Source organism: Zeugodacus cucurbitae, chromosome 4, assembly GCF_028554725.1.
Source record: "Zeugodacus cucurbitae isolate PBARC_wt_2022May chromosome 4, idZeuCucr1.2, whole genome shotgun sequence".
NCBI lineage: Eukaryota > Metazoa > Arthropoda > Insecta > Diptera > Tephritidae > Zeugodacus > Zeugodacus cucurbitae.
The window spans coordinates 73,668,439-73,681,533 of NC_071669.1; positions in this window are offsets into that span (position 1 = coordinate 73,668,439).

Consider the following 13,095-nt stretch of genomic DNA (forward strand, 5'->3'; position numbering starts at 1 on the left):
TGTCTCGAAGGCGTCATGATTCCAAAGTCTTGACTTTATCGAGGAGTGAACTAGTACACGACCTTTTCTGAATTGTCAAGAACTCAATATTTCTCTTTCATTGGGGTTATATGAATCGCTAAATTTCCCATGCTACATACAACATGTTAATGCACCGTTATCCCACAAGTAGTTTGCCACAAAATCTATTCACAATGAGACGTCTTGGTTGGAATTTAACCAGTTTTCATTTTGACTCAATGATTTTGGAATTTCGCAATTGACTCCCACCATAAGTTAAGCTCGCACACATGCATGTGTACGTGTGATTGCTTGTGCAGCGCTGTTAAGTGCCTAAACGAATCAATCAATTTCCCTTTTATTAAAAATTTTCCCATTACACCATTGCACGTGAGCCGCGCCGCGCCTCGCGTACTCCTTTCTCGCTCTTATCTGCTTTCTCTTTTTTCACAGTGCATGCAATCCACGCATTCACTCATGGACTCATCGACGTTGATGGGAAAGGGAATGTGGATTTTTAGCTGCTGGCATCGACTTCGGTCCGGTCAGAAGTGCACAAGCGTGCTATGTCGGGATACGGACGGCGGCGTTACTGGTGCGGCGGTGTGGCGGTGTAGCGGTGTTGAGCGCAGACCTCTTTTTAATGTATTGCAATTCCAAGAATTTAGGAAGAGGAACGTGAGAAACTTTGTTTTTGTTTTCTTTACTTATTTTTCATTTCATCATTTCCCCATTTTAGATGCCTTGTAAGCCATTGCGGAGCGTGTGTGGGTTCATTCTTTACCTTACGTACATACATATGTACATACGTGCATGCAAGCATTCGCTTACGTTTACATACATATGTATATACGTATGTATGTATGGTCACACACTCGTATGCATACAATGGTATAACTAAGTTCTTGAGGAATTTCGTACTCGGTCTTGCAGACATTGCAACAGCAATAGCAACAGCGAAAGTCACCGAAACGCCAAGCCGGCAGACGTGTCTGCGTGTCCGTAAGGTTAAATGAGAGTTGGATGGTTTCGGATGGAGATGCAGTTGGACGTTGGAGTCGCGGCTTTCGAAGTGCGTCTGCGAGTACGATTATTGATATAAACTGCATAGCAGCCGCCCCTGCCCATCGTTCCCATCGTTGCCCCACCGACCTCTGCATGCGAAGCAGTCAAGCGATCGCGATGAAAAGAGAAAGCCGAATTCCAATCTGAACGATTGAAGTATGCATTTTATATGCGCAATGCTTGTTTTTAAGCTTATTTTCGTTTCTTTTTTTTTGGTTCCTTCTCATGTGGCACTACTTTTATACTCATTTCTCATATTTCTTTTTAATGCCTTTCTAGTCGCACAACAACCTGTACCGCGGCAAGTAATGATTTGATTTAAGGTATACGCCGCAAGTTTCGGAACATTTCGATATTCGAAATAATTGTGCGAGACTGATCGATAGTATGCTTTCAAAGTATGTTACGGTTGCAGCAATTGACGAGAAAACCTATTTCTTAGATCATTCAGATTAATGTCCACGCTTTTATGTGCTTGTCTTTAATGACAACTGTTCTTCAATAGACTGCGGTCAATTACCCAATTTGCTAATGTCCACAACCCTTTCTAGAAACCGGATCGGATCTAAATTAGTCAAGCATCGAGTTAGTTAGAAATAACATATAGTTTCTCGTTATGAGAATTCTTTGTTTGCCTGAGCGTAGACTGGGTAGGAGTCAGTACTCCAATACCCTCTGGTATGCTCCTGCGCTGGATTTATGAACCTCGCGAGAGCTCTGTAATCGCCGGAAATTAATATACGTAACTTTTCGAGCCAGGTTAAGCAAAGATAAGCTTCCAGCAATTGAAGCAGACCAATGCCCTATACATATATGTACATACGGTGAAGTTAAAAAGGCGAGGTGAAAATATATATAGATTTTCAAGAAAGGCAGGCGCATACTGATGAGTTCTGGACATTATAAAGGACCGACGTTCTCAGCTGCCCCAGTTAGATCCTTCAAGTCCCATGTAACGGTGTCGGCACCCATAACCTATAACATTGTTCGAATTTGTATAAAATGATTCTATAGACTGGAATCTTATGAAACTACAAATCACATTCCCTTAATGAGAATGCTATTCCCTGTGGGAGCTGTGGTGGTCATTTAGACCAATCTGCCGCATTTTTTCAATTATTCTCCCGACTAGCCCTAATGAAAGCAATATGTATCTTGTGCGCTATGAAAATATTGTTACATATTACTCGCGCGTCTGATTTATACAAAACCGATGAAAACCAGTTCGACCACTTCGTCAAAAAGGACAAAAGGGTTTCACAAAGCCCAATGTCTATTTGCAGGAATGAACAAGTTCCATTACGAAGATTTTTGCAATCAAAGTTCAAAAAGAATGGACAAAAGAAGTAGCTTCTTGGTCACTCTTTTCTTGTCTATTAACAAGTTTTTTTTGTTATTTTTGTATACAGATATATTTTGTTATTTACTTGCTTCATTTTTTTTTTTGCTTCTCGCCTCAGCGTACACAATTCTACACTCCATTTGTCTCCGCAGCAAGGATTATAAGAAAAATCCCGTTTTCCCAGAATTCTTAATTATATCAATATCCACTTCCTGCACAGAAGAGGGTTGGACAAATGAACTACAAACAAAAAAAAAAACAAGAAAGGATAAAAGAAAACACCGAAAATCAACGCAAAGCGCACAAAACACAGTCAGCAAATTGTGGGAAAAAGAAAGGACAAAGCCGCTCCGATGATGGTCTTACTACGGCACACTATTCCTTATGTTTGTTATTTGTTTGCTTACACATGTGCATGTATGTATTGGTTTTGTGTCTCACATACATATACATATACACGATTGCCACATGAAACACTAAGAACTACAGCGAGCGAGCTCAAGTGCGGACGTCGCCAATGCCGATAAAGGACGAAGATGATTAGTTCTCTGGAATTGGGAATTGTCCATTGTCTCTGTGTGAGGTTTACCAAGTAAGTGTGTAATGGCATTTCGTCGAACTATAAAATATCTATTATCTATTGATATACTTATGTATTGGTTTTAAATGAATTCCCAAGGCGAAGTGATAACAAGTTCAAGAGAATGTCTCCTTTCCACCATTACTACGAAATTCGTTCTCAGATCTTCACCGATTTCAAAAACCAAAGAACGATAGAAATTCCCTTTACCGAAAACTGACTATAAACTGTAAATGCTATTTGTTTTAAAGGACGAGAATTGCAGAGAAGTTGAATGAAACAAACCCAAATTTATTGTTTTTAACTGTATAATCTGATTTGATTTAAGCCTGTAATAGCTCATTTACGAATGAAGTTAGCCAAATCAAAGCTTCGAAATTGATTTGAGCCACTTTCATCATTTGAATGTATGTGAGTTAAACACACTTTTTCGTCATTTTAACTGTGTTGAACGAAGATCCTACCTGATTCTGAAGAAAACTAACGAAAGATAGAATAAGACATTTAAAGAAAAACCAAAGGAAAGCAAACCACTATTATATATTTCGAGGTTCGAACTTTTGTCAAATCAAGCACAAAATTAATTTTAAAACTAATATCAATCACTGTCATGACTCGAATGTTAGCTGACCTCGTCTTCAAATGACGGTAATTATTGAAGTATATTATTTTTCAAAAGGAATTCCTAAAGTAAGGAAGCTATGCTAATGGATCTGGAGAATAACAACAACAAATACGCATGGAGAATTCATCCAACGAAAATCTGTAGAGGTTATAAGGAATATCAAATGAAATGGAACATGGACCCGCATAAACACACTCGGAGACGTGTTTATAATACGGTAGTGTCTGGTGATAGCGTTTAACGAGGTCTCTCCTAAATTGAAAAGACCGAATACCGTAGAACATAGTTTCACTTCTCAAACCAACCTAGGTAACAAAATAAGCGTTCAAGAGTCCTAGTTGATAGATAAAAGTTGCTGATTGAAAAGCCATTTTCTTTGTTCCATCCTCGTAATGTTTCACGCGTGGATACATGCCAGGTTAATGCTTGACTATTTTAATTCAGGATGGTTTAGCATTGCTTAAACTGTACAAATATATATATTATTTATAAAACGAGTGTTTTTTAGACATGTGTTCAATAAGGCAATGCTTTTTTCGAAGTTGCTCTTTTTATTAACTATAATTATATGTGCATTTGATTTATAATCAGTTTGGTTTGCAATTTTATAATGAATAGACTTCCTCCAGAACAACGTTAATTGCCGTCATACGGCTCCAATTGCTGCAAAAAGTGGTTGAAAATTGGACTCCTCGGTGGGAAGTTATACAAGCCTGTCAAGTATTCTAGGTTATAAAAATAAATGATATGCGTTTTATTTCGTATTGAAAACGACATGTCTAAAAAACACCTTTTACGTAATTCACTCTTCACATTTCTTTTCTAGAAGTTGTGCCATATGGATCAAGGAGTTAAAGGGGCTTTGCCAGATTTTATGTCAACTGCAGTTCATGAAGTTTTTATGGGTTTTAATAAGTATCCGATTAACAGTTACATTACATAAATTTAAAATTCAAGTAAAAATTCATAGAATAGATACAAAGAAATGTTCATATGTCTAAATATTTAATTGCGCATTTTTCCATATTCCATAATCTAATCAGACACATTTTCAGTGCCGCCATTATTATTTTTGCACACTCCTCCCACCGCCGTCGTCCGCTAACCTACCGCACATACGATGACAACAACAATGTGAAGGAATTCAACTAATACTATGCAACTAATACACAGCATCATCACATATAAGAAATATTTCACACACACACGCAAGCAAACGCGCATTAATTTTATTACCAATACAAATACAATTCGTCGAATTCTCCTCAAACAACTGTTAGAAAAAGAACAACAAAACGCGAGAGATACTCACCAACACGCACACATCACGGAGAGCCACGCACAAATACACTATCAACAAAGGGGAGAAATTATCATGCACAAATACACACATACAAAGTGTATCACAGTTGCCACATGCTCGCAAATATCCCACCCAAAATAAAGACTAAGCGACGAGTAACGAAAATAAAATGTTTTAAACTCCTTCCAAAGAGTTCAGAAATTGTCTAATATAATGGAAGTTTGAGTTAACTTTTAAGTTTTCACCCGACACCTCTACTAATTGGACGTGGAGTGCAACATTTTCGTTCGGTCAAAAAAATCACCAAAGTGGCAACTGTTGGACACTCACATACATATTGGCACGTAAAGTGTACCTCCGCTCCGCTGTGAACAACTATCTCACCAACACAAAAACGCAAGATCGTGAGAAAAGCACACAAGCACAACGAAATTCCTCAGATACACGAGTGGGCATGAGCATGAAGCACGTACATATGTGCAGCCAACAACAATGCAGGGCGTTATCTACGACAATCATCGATACTCTGGCATCTCTGGCTGGGCCTAGTTGTGGATCTCACCAATCCACATTCCATGCCAAGCTCACACAGCAATCATTTCATTCACAACTTGGCCGCGTCGCTTGTCGCTTGACGCTTATTGACACAACACGAGCGTGCTTAACGGGTACTTAACTAACACCAACACCAACATCATCACCATCAGTATTGATGATATTCATTACGCAGTGGTTTCTTCAAAATTTCACTGCAATTTTTCATAATACGCGTTACAATGGGGACAGAGAGTGCATCTCAGCCCAGATTTTGGGTAGGTAAATTCCTTACTTACGGCTTATTTCGCTTGATTTCCTCTAAAATTTAAAAATCACACTGAAATTCTCTTTGCAAACGATTTCATACATAAATACATATATGTATGTATTTATATTTATCAAAAGATCGCATATAAGCAAATATGAGAATTGCTCAAAGCCCGCTCACCCTCGTCGCAAGCGCTTCCAATAAAGTTCCCTCACTCAAATATTCATTATTCTTATGTCTGTATGTGTGGGAATTTCAAACTCATTTTTGCACTTGCCACTGTATGCGTCCACACATCTCACCATGCCGCAAGTTTTAGTGTGCTCGACTGTTATTGGTTCTTTTGAACCGATAGCGCGTGCAACTGAGCACATGAACCACTAGGAAAATCTTTCAATAAAAGCGTTTAGCATTTTTGGACTATACTTTTGACAATATATCGCAAAGTCCTCGTTTGGCAGCAACAATCTTAATTTAGATAGAATAATGTGCAAAAAATAGGTATTTCAAGTATAAGCTTAAATCTATCGAAATAAACATTTGAAACATTAAGAAAATCATATGAAATTTATATTTCTTACCTTGACTAACAGAAAGTGGTTTACGAGCAGTTGCTATTAATTACTCTTATCAACTGTCGACTGTGTCTGGATCGTGTTCGAGGTACAATTTTTTATTTTTCCTTATGGCAGTGCAGACTGTGCACTACTTATATGGGCCAAATATGATTACCTAGACCGTGAATTAATTAGAAGGATAAATGTTATAATTATCCAATGCCACCTTATACTAAAAACTAAATTATTCACTTAACGGAGAACTCACTAGCAACTACTATCCAAATTCGTTGTTCGTAGTACCAATCGTTAAAGATCTCTATAGCCAATCGCCACCGTAGAAAATACTTTGTTCCGAACAATTATAGAAAAAATATCTTAAATATTTACTATAGGTAGACTCGTACATGTTGTTGTTGGTTTAATTGTCGGCTGGACATTGTCACGGGGCAAAGTCAGTTCGAGGAAGTCATTGGCTCTTATGGAATTTCATTATGTGAACCTTCTAGTTGGATGCAAAATCTTCGGCTATGCTTTCGCTGTTTTGTTTTCTTATTGCTTTATTCGCTATTTATCAGTTTTGAACTTGTTTGACGCATTTTCACTACGTTGTACATATGTACGTACGTTTAAACGTAAGGACATGTTGAAGGCAGACGGCATTAGTTGGTGGCGGCCAACAGAAGCTCGTGGTTATGTGCGTTACCTTGCACTGTTGCCAGCCACTCTTCTGCCATCAGCACAAGAGGTATTTAACGATACAACAACAATAACAAACAGTGTACATATGTATGTTCATCGGCGCAGGTAAATATTTATTTGTAGTGTTGTTAAAAGCCAGCGCTGCCGATAAAGTGGCAACTTTCGCAGAGCATGCCTACACACACGAACACATCTCCACCAGACATACTCGTATGCTATGGTTGTTGCACCGGCACAGAAGCCGACAGCAAGTGGAATGCCCGCCACTGACCATAGACGCGCAGAGCCCAGCACGGCGATGGGTCGCACCGCGAAATCCGCGTTCGTGCCGCCTCTGAGACACGCTTAGTGATGTTTTTCGGATTGCGAATATTTTATACCTGATCTTCCTTATTAGTTCATGCATTCTTTGACTCTTGGCTGGGCCTGCAGGCCGCGGGCTGCTTTTAATTTCTGAATGCTTCGCAGATTCTATTTGAATTTATTTTTATTGGACACAATTTCCTGGAAGCATACTTTGAGCATTTCGTTCATCTTGTTGTCCCTTTGCATTAATGTTTTCAACGGTAGTTAATGAAGCAAGCCGGCCAGTGAGATGACCGGCCAGCTCAGGTTTGTAAATTTATGTGTGTAGTTAACGGGGAAATATGTGCTTACGGGAGTATGTCGTTATGTGCACGAGGCTGGATCATCAAGTTAGACAAGCGAATGCGATGATCAGCTTGGTATCTGAAGGAATTTGTGTATATGTGTTCTAGAAAAGTATAATATCAAAGAACCATATTTACTCTACCATCGTGGACATGGGGATGGTAGTTCTGGAACATATATAAATCACTGCCTTTTCTAGTTAAGTACCACAAATTCTTATAGAAGATCAAATGTGGAGTCAGTGTCACAATTAGTACGCTTTTGATTTAACCGCTACTTGTAGGAAACTTTTTTTTTAAACCTTTAACGCCCTTAAAATAGTGACTTTTCGCCGAAATGTCGACAATGGGAACACTTGCACTTATTTCAGCTTCCATACCGTTAGTAAATATTACATTCCTCAGGTATTAGTTGGATATCTCATTTTTATTCGAAAACATACAGACATCCGCTTTTGTCATCATTTCACCCATTTTCATGATCTGTCATGGAATCTTATATAATATATGGTAGATACTTCCTTCTTTTTCTCTGTCATCCTATCTGCCAGATTTTGTATTGGAAATAATACATATATGGTCCGCGACAAATGCTAATTTGCATCTATCGGTACAATCTCCTTTGGGTGTCAAGAAATACGTACACCAAGTTTCATTGATTTAATATGTATATATATACTTAGATATATTCGATTTAGAGCTTTCGAGTCACAATTAGGCGAAGAAACTGGTAAACTCTATGCCACATATTGTGACAGTATAAAAATATATTGAACTATCATCTGGTACAAACGAGTAACTGGTCGGTTACCGTTTTAAAGATCGTATATGTGCTCATACTGTATACGAGTACGAGTATATGTTTGTATGTATGCGAGTGTATCATCTAAGATTACACATTCCATATCCTGATCTATGCGTATGCCTTGGGCTAAATTATCTGCGACTGTCGCAACAAATTTCATCTGCACTATCCGTGTGTTCTGTTCACAAATAAATAAGTACGAGTCTATGTATCTACATACATATGTATATCGGTATGAATGTGTATGCATAAGTATGTGGCGTTATATTTGGCATGTGTAAGCACTAGAATTCTAGGCGTCCCGTCCCGTCGTGGTGCGGTGTGGTTGGAGGTGACGTGATTCGACCGTGCCATACCTCCTTGCGCCCAGACGATATTTAATTTGACGTGATCTACGAAAAACGTCGCTAGCACCGTGCCGCCACAACATTGCGACACCATCTTCATCATTTGTATCGTTATTATTGTGTTTATCTGCGTCGCAGACCAGCGCATCATCACACATTTGCCAGCAATAGTCAGCGTCAGCGAGCAACAGCAACAGCCGAAACTAGAAGCTATGGCACGAGTATTACCAAATCATAGCCGGCCGTTGTCACCGCTGTCACCGCCAGTACCGCCAGCACCGCTACAGACGACTATATGTAGAGTTTCATCGGTGTTCAGAATGTCTACGTGTCTATTTATAATTTGTCTCTAAATCTATTTTCGCTATTTGTTTTCGGTATAGAAGGAAGTGAAATATTTTTGTGATATCTCCGAGTTAAATTTATTTTCGTAAACATTTCATTCCATTTAGTCGTCCCCAGCGGTATGATTGCTCTTACCGCGCCACTATCTACTAGTCAGGCTATCTTTGCCGTGCCGTGGGTTGTCCATCCATCCACTCATCCACTCATCCACTCATCAACAGAAACAGAATATTTCAGATATTCACATGAAAGCTTTATATTGTATATAAATACTATGAGCTACATAAGTGTCTGGGTATTTTCGCCTGTCATTCAACCGTTTATCCGCTCCATAAAAGCATTCTAAGCAAAATTAAAATATTGTTTCTGACTGCGGCATAAAAATCCATTTTCAAGACAACTTAGTTTCAGTATATTTGCATTTTGCTCTCTTGGCTTCTGCATTTAAAAAACCGAGTGAAGAATTTCGATTTCGTTCGAAAGACTGGCCTACACTTTAGAACCTGCGCTAATGTGACGTAAATAAATTTGCGATCTTACAAATACTACATACGATCTTGTTTATTGAAAGAGAATGTGTGCTCTGTACCCGAATTGTGTTGGTACTCGGTCACTGCGGAATTGCAGGATACTGTAAAGTGGACAAGCTTGCAACAGAGGGTACCCTAGCAACATTTACACCGGAATGGGAGCGGGTTGGAAGTCCATGTTCCACTTGCTTACGAGCGCTGGACTTACAGGCATCGCATGGGTTCGGGTGGCCAGCCCTGGACAACAACCAGTACCTGTGCAGTTCCGAGGTCCTTTTGGCCAGCGTTGGAACGTAACATCTCCTTCGAACTGCTTTCTTTTAGAAATGTGCTGTATGGAGTAAGCCGAGGTGGAACCATTTAAGCATTTTCTCCTCCAATGCCTAGCATTTACCATACTGTGGTTGATACACCTTGGTGGCACACATTCAGTAAACCTAGCGAATTGGCTAGAATTGACATAAGACTCAAGAATTTTGTAATAGATTTCAAGTGTTTTGTCGAATCATCGTGAGTGTATTTCTGATCGCTTAAGAGATTCTTAGTATCACAAAGGATAGCGCTCATAACTGTCCAAGTGATAGTGCAGAGATCTGCCTAATAATCCAACCTAATCTAACCAGCATTGTCGGCTATAGTTCTTCCTACGGGAATTTAGTGGTTACTCTGCACATGGAGCAGACCAACTGAGTTTAGAGAGAACCCATTACTTTAATTTGCATATCAACATCGCAATCAATACTCGATTCAACTTGTTTGCCAGCCGAAATTTTGAAGTAAAAATTCTTGAGGAGAGAAAATATCAGTGTCTGCAGTTGTTGGGAACCGATCTTGCAGCAAGCGACTAGTCTTTGTGCCAGCAAGTTAAATGGTACACTCCGCAGCGCCGATGGCATTCCATGCAGCAAACGGCCACGCCGTGTTCATGTGTTAGTGTGGAAATGTCTCGCCCCAAACAGCGTGCGCCTAGATACTCGTACAAAGTCCAGCACTGCCGCATTCGCAGAGACAACAGGCCGCGCTCGTCCACCGTTTATGAAGTTTGGAATGCTGTAGTGCAACATTCGTGCACGGGCGGTTGTGTGCTGTGTTGTTGCATGTTTGCAAATGTCTTGGAATGCCAGTCTGTTTGGTTGGTGGAATGTAGGTGAGGCGTTAGAATGTTGCCAATGCCTAGGCTTGTGTCTAATTTCTTCGTATATACATACACATCCGCACGTGTGTGTGTGTACTCTGAGACGGGCAGCCGCAATTGTCCTACAAATGCGAAATTTCCTCGAATTCGTGGCAACAGAGTTCTGGGTGGCCGTATGTGTACGAGCTCTGGTATTCTGGTATTCCATGTGTGCAGGTCAACGTATATGTATGTATGTACATATGTATATGTATGTTTGCGCCTGGTGTGTGGTGTCCACAATTGCCTATATGCATCTACATATGCCTATGAATAAATGCAGTTAACAGTAAAAGGTGCTAAGTGGCAACGGAAGTGCTTAAGTGGTTATTGGATGTGTAACTTAAACTGTGCAGTTGAATGACTGCAAACGAAACGTTGATGTCTGCTTCCCCGCAGATCTACAGTAATGTATGTATGTATTGCACAGTTGTTAATATGCGATAATGAATCGAATGACTACAGATGTATCTTTACATCGAAGAAAATAAAGAATCAAATAATGACACGATATTATAGATTTGCCAATAAAAGAAGTTATAGAAGTTAAGCAGAAGATTTCAAACCTGGAAGTACGAACTTTTTTAGTGAAACATGTCGAGTATTGTGTGATCTAACGAACAAAAAATATGGAATTGAAACACAAAAGTATTTTCGAATATAAAAGCTTTTAAATATATTAGCGTTGCTCGATATTGGGGTAGAGAAGTTGGGTTATAAATACATATCACTCAAAAATGAACTATATCCGAAGACATTTTACATTTCCTCACACTTTTATTTATTTCTAACAACAATATCCGGTTTTCCTCAGCAAAGCTTTGCTAAAATAATTTCTATAAATAAAAACTTTTTACATCAAATGCTAAAAGCAGAATTCAGTGGGCTCCCCCACTAAACGTAAGTGCAACACATTGCCCAGAAATGATGGGGGGCATGATGCAAATGTTGTAAATAACAACAACAAAAATACCGGCGTGTTGTTGTCATATGATAACGCATTCCGGCATCAAAACAAACGTGGTGAATGCCATCGAAACAACAGCAACGCCAATAATAATAGCAACAACAACTACAAGTACATATATTTGTTAGCGTATGGAAGTCTTTAAAGAATCCAAAACAAAAATACAACAACATAAACGTCACCGCCGTCAGCACACAAAGAGCTAAGGCGCTGGTTTTGTTGCTGCCAACAACAACAACACACATACACTCGAGAGCCTCCCTACACTCAGCGTATCTGCCCCACTCTGCCCCAAATGACCGCACGGTATGTGCATAAGGCACCATTCCCGCGAACCGATCATGTTTCATGCACGTACCCACCACATACATACATACATACATACAAACACACAGAAAGCACAAGCAAGGCTGAAGCAGAAGCCGAAGCGGAGGCAGAGGCAGAGGCACACACTCCAAATTATCGGAGTTACTCCACAGAGTGAACTGAGCTGCGTCAGCGGCAACAGGCGAAGAGCGGCAGCAGAGGCGCAGAGGCGCATAGACGGAGACCCCCTCGGATGAATGAATTTATGTTTCTGTTATTTTTATGTTTTTCTTTGGAATTACATTCTGCCTTATTCAGCGATTTCATTTTTCGGTTTGAGTTTTATATTTACTTTAGCATTCCAATGTGGCTGTGCAGCGACGGCAGCAAACAGACCGACCGACCGACACCACGACCAACAATCTATGTAACATTGCCAGACAAACTTCGAAACAAAAGGACAGATAGCAATGCAAATACTCGCACTTGTACGAAAGGCGAAGACCGAGGACCGAAGACCGGGAAGAGTGCGGGAAAAGCACCGCTGCAACGGCCAAACACTCGTGGCATAAGCAACTACAATAACAATACACATCCAAAGTCGTGATACATCAGAATGAAAAGTTAGAAAGTTTAAACGAAGCGAACGGAATTAGTAAGTAAGGTGGTAGTCAAAGTCGAACACGTTCAGTAATCGATTGTAATTATTTGAAGATTCCACTTACGAGTACAAGTATGTACATATCGACAACGAAATTGAATCAACAGTCAACTGTAGAATGTAGGATGTAGACTTGGTAATCTAGAATTATATCTTTATCTGATGTAATATGCAGTATATGCGGAGGATTAGTCCTTCCTGTTAGTCTTCAAAAGGTGAAGAAGTTCTGAGAACTTACAGGTTATGACTGAATGTGTTCCAGCTCCGATTGCAACTTTCAACAGTTACTTACAGTTACGACATTTCTTGTAAGGTAAAGGCCATTGCTGGA